General features: G+C 36.5%; 1 pseudogene; it reads right to left on the bottom strand.

Moving 5' to 3' along the window:
- Positions 1 to 449: 449 nt before the first annotated feature.
- LOC114526548 lies at positions 450 to 4,369 on the bottom strand (annotated as a pseudogene).
- Between the last annotated feature and the right edge of the window lie 9,203 nt (positions 4,370 to 13,572).

Below are 13,572 nucleotides of genomic sequence, written 5' to 3'. Positions count from 1 at the left end.
GTGGTAATTGCTCTACAGCATTTTTGGAAAATGAAAATGAATGTGTGTGTTGTAAAGATTTTGATAGATGTGTGGAGTCCTTGTCAGACGAATGGGTAATTCAAGACATGTCTACTGCCCCAGAGTGTATTACACTACATCCGGCATTTTCCACTGTTTGCCTCGATAGATGGTCATTAAGGTTATCAGCATCAAAGTACAGAACAATCGATAGGCAGTGTTATGACAAACTGGTCAGAGGAGGCGTAAGTAATATTTTACTTATATACCATTCCTTTGGTGCTAGCATTATTAGGTAAAGGTCAAGCAAAATAAATGTAAATTATGGTTAATGTGATCCTATTTTTTTATATCTGTAGGTTCATGAGAAGTGTAGCATACCACTAGTTTATTCATCTTGTGTATGACCGTGTTGGAAAAATGCGAATTCCTCTTCCTGCATGTGCATATCATGCAATAAGATCTAAATTTCAACCAAAGGACAGTAAAGAGCATTTTGTTGGTTTCCAGGATGATGACATGGATGATTAATTAAGTATTTATAATTATTCAAAAGCTTGTATAAATATAGATATTTATTTAAAAAATCAGGTCTGCATATTTTTTGGGCAATCTTTACATATTTATGTCCTTTCATGGGATTTCTGCATGTTCTGCAACGCTTTAATGGCTGGGATTCCTTGCTGAGGTTTCTGTCTCTGCATTCACTAAAACAAACATTAAACTCATTAAAACCCACCACTTTTTCAAGGTGGACTAAGATTGCTTGTTGTTAGTGCTGGTAAAACACAATCATAATGGGGCGAGCTGGGTTTCCAATCTCAATATGAAAATCTACATATAGATTCCTAAAAGTGATATACCTTGAATAGTCCTTAGAACCTCTTGCACAACCATTGATTTTCTCTTCTCCCGTGCTGCTGTTGCTTCACACCTCGGCTGTTTTTGAAGCATAGTGTTCATTGGAGCTGGTGTCATGATTTCCAGCTCCTTTCTAGCTTCCTTTAGTTTCTTGCTTTTCTGGACTTCAATAAACATGTTCATGATTTCATCAACATAGTCTGAAGATGGAGTAAAGTGATAATTATTAACACAATTGGGCATTAAAAAATATAATAAGCATACACATACCATATTTAGGCTTCACTTTGACATTGCGCACAGTAGCTTCCCCATTTTTAAACTTTGGGTAAACAACTTTTATTTGATCACTACTATCTGCATTTTTCTTGTTTTCTCTATTGAGATTAAGGTTGAAATGCACTGCTGCTAGCACATGTCTAAATAACAAAATATTAAAAGAGCACTGAAATTATTGGTAGTTCTACTCATCACCACTATAATTCAGACGATAACTAGTTCCATTATAATTATAGGCTTTGGTGGTAATGTTATCTGTACCTGCAATACATTCCTGGGTATGAATAATGAATCATTTTGGGGACAAACTGGTTGACCACAGAATGGAAGCCCTCAAGGCAACTTGTTTGGGCAATTGGGGAAGCCTTCTTTATGCCTTTTACCAGTGCTTTCTTCTTCAAACTCTTGCACACTTTCTCATATACCACCATATCTACAAATTATAAATAAAAATTTCAGTGAGAAAATACTCTTGATGTATAACAGGGGTTATACTTTAAATAAATGTACATAAGAGGTATAGACAGCATGAATACCTTCTTCAAGCCACTGCCTGTCAGATATAGCTTCTTCATGAGCACATTTATTGAATATGCCATTAGGAAGGTTTGAGTGCTTGTTGACTATATGGGACAAGAATAACTCAAACTTGGCCCATATCAATTCACCATCACCTGATGGGGTAGATGTTGCACTCCACATCAGATGATTTTCACATGGCTTTATCCATCCCACTATTTCTTCACACTCTTTTTCCTTACTGATTTTTTTCAGAACTGTGTGTATTTCTACAAAACAATAAAAGTTTTTCTGCTGGCTTATTACAACTTCAGTTTGTGTGAGATGTATACAGTAAAATCAACCAATATTGAAAATCAGTGTCACAATAATATTTTCTAGATGTCAAGTTACTCAAATATATACTCAACTCTTTTTAAGATGCCAAAGATCAAAGTAATGCTTAATATTGCCAAGGCTTTCTCGCATATACTTTGCAATAGATGTGTGCCGGTCTGTGATGAAGGTATCCCAAAGTAGCCCACTAACAAGAAGCTTTTCAATGCACTCCTTGAAAGCCAACATCTCCATTGCCTGGCTGCTTCCTGCTACATTTCTCTATCAGAGTTAAATGATATTTATGTCAATTACTAAGGATGACTAGTTATAGGTAATCCCTATATAAATCCATGTACAATTCAGACAAATCAATTTGACCACAAGCATGGTATTCAGCCATAGTAAGCAAGAAGCATGAAGCCTACCTGAACTAATGAAAAATCGATGATATAAGGAACAGTGCAACAAAAGATTGTATAGGCACAGTATTTAGCACTGTGGCCCATACTATCATGCCAACCATCACCAGCCATAGTCAAACACTTCCCTGCATCTTTAAGCTTTGAGGTGAGGTCATCTCGATATTTCTTCCAATACAAATGGATGGTGGGAAACAGTTTTTTCTGTTATAAAGAAGAAATGATATAATTTACATTATAAATCCTCCCAATTGTCCAGGAAATTGGTGACTTGTGCATAACAGAATGACTTATTAGTACTTACAGATTGATGTATGTTATAAGTCTTCAAGGTGAAGCATGCAAGTCCCATATTCCTGAATACCAGCAGAATTTTAGATGGCGAAGCACCAGATACCAAGGTAGAAAAACAAAGAAGGAAGTTTGCTGCTGCCATTTTAGTCCCAGTCATTTGAGGCTAACTTTTCCAAGTATTTTCTGGTTTAGCACAATGGGGATTGAAGCATTTTGTTGTCACCTTCACCATAGTACCAACAGAAGTTGTCTCAATTGTTGGCTTTACTGATTTACATTGCGGACGAATGTTGAACAGAAGTAACAATTGAGACAAGAACACAATAAACTTTGGTTCACTGCGTAGATTTCCAGGATTACTTGTTGTGCTATAAGCAAAAGAAAACAATGTTGGGAGAATTTTCATTTCTTCAAGGGGTTTGAATTTAGAACTAATAATTACTCCGGCGTCAGCGACGGAGTTGAAAATTCGCCTCGGTTTTGTTTTGTTGTTTTTTTTTTTTTTTTTATTTTTCGTCGTCGCAAGTCTGAATGGCGCGAAACATTGTAGTATTTAAAATGTGTATGTAACCGTATTTATCTACGTCCCAGTCTTATCTGCCAAGAGTTGTGGTGCACAGCTTTGGCTAATTTTCCGATGCGCGATTCGATTTCGCTCGCATGATACGGCAATTCCTCCAAGAGCAACAAATAAACCGTTCTTTTCATGCTTTTCGACTAAGTTTAGATTGAATTGGGGTAAGAATATATTTAATACATGTAGATTCTGGTCCTATTTTAGTAATATCGCTGCTATTTCGCCGTTTAACAAGATGATGTGGTCGTGTATGGGCGCTTTGACTAGTCGTAGTTTGCACAGGATTGAAGATTTATTATAACTATATAAACGCGAATTCCAAAGGCAAAGTGTAAGACAAAGCGAATATATCATGCGGTTTATTTACATGTTTGAACAATTGAACTTCTATACTTTTTAAAGTACGATGTCCTTTTGAATTTCGCGATCGAACATTTAGGTTCGCAAGACATCTAAATGCGAATATGAACTGTATTGTTTATGTTCAGAAGCTCTATATTAAAGACTGGCACGTGCGCCGGAGTTAACGCCAGAACAGGCGTCTTGTTCCAAAATTCAAACCTTCCTCCAGTTAACCAAAAATTTGCCCTCAATAAGTTCTATGCCAACTGCTTACTTTATAGTTTCTGATTGCTCCTCATCATCAGAGGACAAGTCTAAATCAGATAAATCTGTTTCGGTTTCTGTAGAATCAGCTCCAGAAAACAAGCTGCTCGGGAGATGATACTTCAGATAACCCAGGTTCCTCAGTAATATCCATTTCTTCTTCACTAGAGCTGCCATGCTCACCATCTTGTAGAGCATCAATTTTTTCTTCCATGGAGGCTATTTTGGACATACTGTCGTCTAAACTATCTGTAAAAATTAGACTAATTCATTTTTTGCATTTTTCTAACACCCTCGAAAAGTTTACAAATCGTTATGGTCTTCATATCTTTTTTACTCACTGATTGATGAAAAAAATGATCAGAATACTGTTTATTTTTATTAATTAAAATGGAACGTTTTTGTCGTTAAACTTACTATTCTTTTCTTCCATTTTCTTTTTTAAATCAATGATTTTATTTCGGAGCTGCCTGTTTGCGTTTGCCAATTTCTTACAACAATGTGCCTCTGGTGTTTGAGTAGAAGCCTCTTTGGACAGTAAAAATAAATTTCATAAGAAAACCTAGACATATAAACTTAGTATACTGTATATTCAATTGAGAAAATATTAGAGAAGCTTATAAAACTCACGGTAGAAATTGGAGGCGAGTCATTTGCAACCGGACTTGGAAATGGTTGTGAATGAGGAGCATCACCTAAACAGAACTCTGACGCTGTTTCACCAGCTGTAGATATCGGCAGTGTAAAACTGCGCAACTGTTCGCTGTTTTCCTTAAGGACTTCTCGTACAACCTATTCAAAGATAAAATTCATATTCCTTAGCATTCAACATGTTAGAGATAGGTATATACCGTATAAAACGGAAGGAATAAAATGTCATCATACTTACGCGACGATGCTGTCTCGTGGAAGTTGGACTATGCTCTCCGGAGTCTTCTGCGCCACTAGTTTTGTGGATTGTAGGCACAGCGTTTTTTTTAAGTACTGCGCGACTAACGAAAGCCGATCCTGGAATTGTAATAAATGGGCTCTCAAAATCATCGGCCCGAAAATGCTGCGAGCAAAGTCTGGAGTTTGGCGTTGGCGACCATTTTGCACGCTTTGTTCGAACAAAAGCAATCAAAATTCTCCGTCTTTTTTTCTCCAAATCGTTATCTTCGGGGAATTTATGAAGGCCAATGTTGTTCGAAGGGTCTGGAAGATTTGAACAACCGCCAGCTACACATCTATTAGGCATATTTTCGCGTAAGATGTGAAATAATTTGTATAGCGCCGTATATGTAAATACAAGATGCGAAATGAAGGTTCCTCGCGCTACGTCACAAGACCCAGGCCCTCGACACTCATTTTGCTCGGTCTAAATTTAGAAGCTATCGAGAATCGCTATATTTATTGTAATTTAGGCTCCCAGAACGTATCAAAAGCAACGCAATAGAGGTTCGTTTTAAAAAAATATGATTATTAGAGGGGTTTACTTCTTGTTTATCAAATAAAAAAAATTGGGTGATATGCACTTTAAAGTGGGATTCTCTTGAAAAGCGTTGAATTTATTTGTCACCAGTTGAATGTTACAAAACGACTAGAGCTAATCATAAGTATATGCTGTACCCTAAATTACCAAAAATTGATTGTAATAAACATTCATTTTTTGTAAGAATCATTAATCAATGGCCTGCCCTGCCATGTTGTAGAAGCGCAAACTTTTACGATGTTCAAGACTAAACTCAAGGCTCACATGAACTTGTTCTAGTGACTTATTTTAGTAATTGTTTTATAAAAAGTCTTCATTAAGGGAATCTAATTATAGGGATAACCTCTATATTTTCCTGCAAGGACCTTAGCGTTTATGTGTGTTACTTATTTACTGTCATATAGATAAATTTATATTACGTTTGTGAATAAGGTTCCTTGAATAAATTATTTGATTGATTGATTGATTGATTGATTGACTGTTCCTTGTGTGACTTTTTCATTTCTGTATATTCAAAGGATTTGTGGTAGTTGCTTCTTTATCAGTTTCCCTTTCGCCATGATCTTCAGTATCATCTTCTTCTCTGTTCATGTAGCATTCCTCTATATCATCATGTACTGCCTCTACCACCATGACATCAACAGTGATCTTGCATCCTTCTGAGGACACAATGTCTAAGACTGAATGAAATGGTAGGAAATCATGACAAAACTTAATGAATTTAATTTAATCATTTTATTAGTTTCTGAGCAAAAGTATATTTTAGCTTTGCGATCATCTCTTAGTTGTCCCACAATATTTTTAAAAGGCAACCAAATGAACTGAGCATGTCTTAGAGCATGGAGAGCCAATATGGACATCCATTTTGTTCTGAATGTGTATGCATGTGGCATGTATATCATCTCTACATTTCTAAAGCATGTAAAGGCATGAGTGACTTATTACGGAAAGCATGTGCAGAAGCTTGGGAAGGTACAACCTCATACCTAGGGTTTTATTACCTACGCTTTGTGGCCCATGCTACAGCAAAAACTCTGGTTGGGGCTGGTCACATGAACCCCTATAAATTGGGGGTAATTTGAATTGGTGCCTTTTTACCTCTTAGGGAGGAGGGGTGGGGGGGAATTGCTAAAAAAGCCAGGAGAATGATCATCAGGTGTGAAATGAAAACATCTGCGCACTTTGTTCGCCTTGTTGGTTTGCTTTTATTTTATATGAAATATGGGAATGCGCAATCGGGCATCCGTCAAACCAAGGTGCCTTCGGAAATTCACTACGAAGATTAATTTCCGAATGCCGAAAATAGTCCCACAGGTTTCGCGTGTCAACACGTGATGCTTGCGTGTAAACAATTAAAGCAAAGGAATTGAATACGAATTTCACCAAACAGTCAGATTTCTATCTTTAAAATTGAACAAAACTAGGCTATCTCGAGATCTTTTTAGTCTTCTTACAGAATGCAAGTAATCGCTTGGTTGAAATAAAGTAAGTAAAATGCGAATGAACATGTTTTTTTATACAGTATTGTATACCTGAACATACATAAATGTACCATGATATAAAAATATTTATAATTTTGTATATTTAATACTAGAGACACATGATTAGAATAATAAAACACGAACGTATATACCCTTAGTAACCTGTGAAGTGGTTGGCTTCATGCAAAACATTAACTAGGGATCCAAGGATAGTTCAAAGTTTTCATGCCCTGTAATATTTAAGCAACCAGACGTTTGTCCCAACATAAACATTTTGACTTATGCCAGTAAAAATATAATGAACTAGGTTGAACATTAATCAAAAGGAAATTACTCAAAGTACTCAAGTTACGTTAGCCGCGGATACTGTCACTATTCAATTATAATTTTAGTTGCCCATGTAAACCTAACCGGGTGCGATTTTCTCAGTTTAGTCTCTGTTCTTTGTCAAACAACTGCGACTACATTCACTACATTTATATGATGGCTACAATTTATCCGTCACTTCATAAGAATAGCCAAAATAGTTGCATTGTAAATAATGTAAATAATGTAAATAAACCGCGGTGCATATTATGTCTATGATGTGGATACTTCGACGCGTAAATCGATACAAAACAATATACTTATAATCATTACTGTATACCGCCAAAATGATTTGATTACTGCACAAAATGTCCGTTTTGTATAGTATCATTTATGTACTGGATGCAGAATATCAGGTATCGACTTGCTATCGACATAATATACATTCGTTTTAATACATAAACAACACAGCGTCCTTTCTTCCTAACCTCTTAGCTCTATTTATGGAACAAACCTTCCAAATTATATTTGTGTTGAATTGAATGATCGTAATTCATAACATAAGTTGATAAATTGCATAGATTCTCAAAGAATTGCTCGATTTTTACGCCCGGAATGTTTTGAAGCAATGCTCGTCGCTCCTCGTTTCTTTACATTGTGAATAATGTTCAAGTCTCGACGGCACATGCGCAGTTGCAACGTGTAAGAAAGAATCGGGTGTTCCGGGGGGTAATTCTGCGCAAATCCCTTTAAAACAAAACCTAAACTGCGGAAAAGCAATGCTTCAAAATTAACAGTAACCGCCAAAATTCCTCAATATTTTGGCGAACTTTGCAAAAGGGGTATAGTCCATTAATAAATAAAGCAAGTTAACCTGATTTAAAAACCTTAAATTACTGATCATATACAAAAAGTTACTATACGCATAAATCCTCCTACCCTCCGTAAAGTTTACACTATGACTGACTGACTGTCTGACTTACTGACTCGTTTGAATTTTCGCCTCTCATCACAATACTGCAAAGTTTCTCAAACTTTGCACTAAAAATGATACATTAAAAGTTTTGACTTATGTTGAAACTGCAGTATTAATTTGGTCATATTTTATGTCATGACTTATTGTTTGTTTCTATGTTGTTTCTATTCTTATGTCATTTATGTCATTTTCTGATCATTGATCAGAATTCTGTAAAATCATCCCCACAAAGTCCAGGAAATATCGTTTCTGAGACCCTAGATTTAAAAAAAAATGTGGCAGATTGTTCCCCTGAACTCTCCTAGAACAGCTTGTTCAACAACTAGAAGGAGGCATTTTATGTAACTGTAAGTAATGCTATCATATTTCTGTTTGAGTGAGAGGATGTAAAATATTTGCCGAAGTGGAAGAACGAGGTATGCTAAAATTTTTAGCTTAGCATTTATGTACTTGGAGGGATGTGTGGAACTGACATAATTTCAGACATCCTCTGCCGCACCATGTGGCATACATAATGAATGTAGCCCAAATAAGAATAATTACCGCCCCTTCTACTTACTTACTTACAGTTACAGTGATAATTGGCTTTTATTCCTTTTAAGCTTTATAATATCCAGTTCAAGCTAACCTTGATCACTGCTTACATGTTTGACAAAACCAGTTCATGGTGTTAACTGTGAAGATTTCATCAGGCATTGTTGGAACACATATCTTGTGGAACATTCGGAACAAGACTCGCATTGAGCACACCAAAAATCTGGGTTTTGTGCATCCTGTAAGATCCATGGCATCCGGCATTTGCACATCAATGACAACTTTACAAATTTGGGTCATGCATTTTGTTGATTTTTCACCTTTGCAACGGGAAATGACTGGAATGATCCCTGCTTTAGACATCTAAGCAGATGGTCTCTCATACCACAAACTCTGAAAGTAATCTTCAAAGGATCTTGTTTGAACAGAAGTGCAACAAGAAATGCAATCGCGAAGACACCACAATCTACAAAATTTGGCTGCTGTTGTACAGTTATTGTGGGTCCTTTCTCCATTAGTAGAGCAGCAACCTGTTTCTTTACACTAGATGTCATCCGTCCTTTAAACATGCTGTCATACAGGTTAATTGAGGAAGGCGTGGAACCAATGTTGGATACCAATACCCAATGATTTTTACTGGTGTGGAGAATTTGTGAACATTCCCCCTTGTGTATGGTGAAGTTGGAACATGGACCCAAAGTTGTGTTTTCCAAACCTTCTGCCTCAGGAAACTGTTTGTTCAATAATACAGAATGGGCAATACCAATGATGTGGTCAGTCAACCCCTTCCCTATTATAATGGTGTGTATATCTACATCCCCCAATTTGAATTGGCTTCGTCTCCTTGGTTTGTCTGTCTGGAGGCTGCTGGTTATCATAACTTCATCATTGGAAGGACTTGTTGATTCCATAACATTATCATCAGTAATCGCATTGATTTCACTGAGTGGAACATTGGTTGCTGTTAATTCCACCATCTGATCATCAGCTATGATATCTTTTCCAACAATACCATCAACTATAACATTACGCTCTGCTCTTGACACCTTTGCTGGCTTTCCTTCAATACCTTGTAAACTTGAGACGTAACTTTGCTTCAGTGACATTGCCTTTGCACCACCTCTGCCTGAATAAGGATTCTTCTTAGGTGCAGTTGGTAATCGCTTGTATGTCGTTGATTTGGCAGCTGGAGGCTGGAGCTGCTGAGCAGGATGCTGATTGACTGGTGTAGTGGTTTTGACAGCCAGTTTCTTTGGCGGGGGTACCTCAAGGGTGATTCCGTTTTCCTTTGGTGCAGAATCTTTGAGGAACTGGTAACACTTTTCCAATTTCCTGTTGAGCTTTTCAAGAAGTTTACCATCTTGCCAGCCTTCTGCAAAATATGTTAAGTTCTTAATTTGCCCCAAAATTTCAAAACTCCTGGCTGCTTCAGTTCTGTGGTTTGTCTTCTTTTGTGGCTGATCGTTGAGGACTGTTGTTTGGCTTGTTGATTTCGAGTGATCGAGAACATCTCTGGTTATTTAATAATTATTTGCCGAAAGTGAGGTGAGTATTGAGGAACAATATGTACAAAGTCGAAAATACGAAAATAATTTCTTTGTCACTTACTTCAACCATGGATAATAAAAGCAATTGTCATAAGTGTCTCAATAATTCAGCGGCTTGTAGTCAAAAAGGTTTAGGTAAAGATCCTGTTGTAATCTGAGGTAGCGCAAATTTATCAAATTTATTGTGTAGGACATTCAATTGCATGAAACATACGAAAAACTTTCTTCCACTTCTAGTCTATATTCCATACGTTACCTGTTTAATGAACTTACTTAAAATACTGATCAGGAAGGAATTATTCTACTAAAATCATCAGCATAATGCTTGTACCCTTCTAGATATTTGTGTTTAAACGCCTTGTTTTGTCGTTCTACACTGTTATTTGTGTTGATCATGCTTAACAGTCGATCTTTACGAAAGGCCAAAACCCATTTCTAGGAACAGAACATAGATTTGCAACCACATTGTCATTGTGAGAAAATAAAAAGAATACTTCTCTACACTATATTATATATAAAGATTCGCGTTCATCACAAATTTGTGTGAATTTATTTACACAAACGGCAAAATATTCATATTCGTGAAAACTCACGACGAAGTACGACTGTTTCGCTAACCCAATCAGAGTGAATCATTTACATTATAACTTGACTACGATTTTATTAAAACTGAGTTAGTCTGATGACGTTTGTATTAGACTTAAATTGAAACTAATTAATTAACGTTTTTCTCTTAATTGATATATTGGATTACACTTTCCGTATATGTTGAGACGTACTGTACCTTATACTTTGGCAACCACGTTTTTTCTATCCAATTTTTGAAGTTTGAGTTTTCTTTCCATTGTGCAAGGGATTTTAGATCTTCTACGTTGCGTTGGTATTTGTATTCATCTTCTGTATGTGCTCTCGCAATCGCCCAAAGTTTTCCTAAAACAACTTGCTTGGTGGAAACAAGACCGTTACAGTTCTTGCTTAGCCATCTTTCCCAGGCTTGTTCTCTGTGGAAATCGCACATGTAACGCACAACCCACTACAACAAACTACAACAAAAATGAATGCATGCAAAATGGCGTGCAGACGTTTCACTTGGCTAGGTATATTTTTGTATTTTGCTTCCTTCAAATTTAACTTTTTGGCTCAATTTCTGGTCTCAACATTTGAAGAATCAATCAGAGGACAACCCTACGCTGCTGGAATAAAGGACTTGTCGGAAAACAATCAGAAATTTCCAAAAACATCTTATTCTGAACATGGACATAAAATCAGTGAAGTGAACTATTCACTCGAACTTCCTATGGAAAGATTGTGTAATTAAATGTGGACGAAAGACTAATGTGAGTATTGTATGTATTTCATTGCAAGATATTCTGATGACACGTAGCGATTTCGAAGACAAGCTCAACATTAGCTTAATATGTAAGTATAAACTTTCCGAAGCGAAATATTACAAACGAAGAGACGTTGCTTTTCCCGTCTTTGTAATATCTATTGAAAGTTCTATACTGCCAAACCATCAATGCAAAACACCTTATGTCATAGGAACTAACTTTTCAAGACAAACCGGACAGAAAAAGATAATTTATTCGAAGCGTTTCACTTTGTATTATAGTAATACGGTTGCCAGCCAAAGGCCAATCTTAAGTGGGGATATAGCGTTAAACCCAGGACCTTGTGGCAATAATGAAGGAATAAAATCTTGGGTATCTCACAAAAACAAATCTATGAAACCACCCAGATGTCCGTCGTGTGAGAAAGCTGTGCGATGCAATCATAAGAGGTTTCTGTGTTCAGTATGTTTTGATTTATCTCATGCAAAATGCATGGGCATCAACACACATCAATTAAAATTCATACAAGCCAATATACCTCATTAGTGGACTTGTAATAGATGTGTTCTATCGGAACTTCTCTTTTACAGTTGTGTTGATGTCAATGATTTGAATAGTTCGGTTGATAGCTCGTTCGATGAAGAATCCGATCCCCATCTCAACGTTTTAAAATCGAAAGAGAATCAGCTTAAAATTATGCATATAAACACCCAAAGTATGATAACAACTTTTGACAATCTATTAGTCATGGTTAATCGATATTCTTTTGATATTATTACAATGAGCGAAACTTGGCTAAGGGACAATGATCTCCTCCTGCAGCACGTTACAATACCTGGTTATATACAAGCTTTTAAAAACAGAGACAAATTCTGTGGCGGTGGAGTGGGTGTTTATCTAATGGAATCTATTAAATTTAAATGCAGACCAGATCTTGAAAGGAAATATCCAAGTATGGAACATTTGTGGCTTAAAATTAATGGCCGCAATAGACACAGCAAGTTGCTACTCTGCACAATCTATAGATCGGAAAAATAATGCCTTATAACAATTGGTTAGATAGTTTTGATTCCCTGCTAAGTGAAATTGCAATTACCTGGGATGGAATGTTGCTCATAGCGGGTGACTTTAATATTGACTTGTTAAATAAAGACAAATTGCAAGTTCAAAAAATACATCGATATCCTAACATCAATGGACCTAAAACAACTTATCACAAAACCTACAAGAACCACTCAACACACTGTCACAGGAGCTATACCTCCGTCTTGTGATTATCTAAGAAATGTAGTTGAGTCTTTACCTAACGATTCTCCAAGTCTACTTACTTTGAGGCCGGTGTAATTCCAAGAAGTCGTCTCGGAGATAAAACACTTACGGACCGATTGTTCCTGCGGATCTGACAATATTCCAGTTAAGTTAATTAAAATGGTTAATGACAAAATATCATCCCCATTAACACACATTATAAACAACTGTATTTCCACCAAGGTGTTTCCTTCAGCCTGGAAAGTTGCACGAATCAGTCCTATACCTAAGGAAGGAAGGTAATGATATTTTCAACACCACAGCTTGCAAGAACTCATAATTAAGCTGAACACTCGGTCAACCTAACAGCAAATGGTCAAACATTGGCAAGAGTTGGCAGTATACGTCTACTCGGTACTGATTTCCAGTAAGACTTAAAGTGGAATGACGAAATTAATTCAAGAATTTCTGGCTGCTATGGTTGTTTGAGAGTACTAAGGAAAATAAAAAACTTAGCACCCCTCAGAGTGAGAAAGCTACTTGCTGAAACGCTCATTCTGTCAAAGATTGATTACAACAATGCTGTACCAAATCCAATCCCGGACTATTTGATAAAACGTCTGCAGCGAGTCCAACTTGCAGCTGCTGGATTTGTCTTGGGACGTTTTGTCACAATTTCTGAAATTTTATACTTAGGCTGGCTTCCAGTTGTTGAACATAGGGATTTTAATTTATCAACACTTATTTTTAAAGCTATGTATGAAAGGCAGTGGCCTTCCTACTTAAAACTTGAAACATCATCACT

The sequence above is a fragment of the Dendronephthya gigantea genome, unplaced genomic scaffold, assembly GCF_004324835.1.
Source record: "Dendronephthya gigantea isolate DGI-Jeju-01 unplaced genomic scaffold, DenGig_1.0 000039F, whole genome shotgun sequence".
NCBI lineage: Eukaryota > Metazoa > Cnidaria > Anthozoa > Malacalcyonacea > Nephtheidae > Dendronephthya > Dendronephthya gigantea.
Note: the sequence above shows the minus strand (reverse complement) of the source record. Positions and strands in the feature narration are given on the sequence as shown.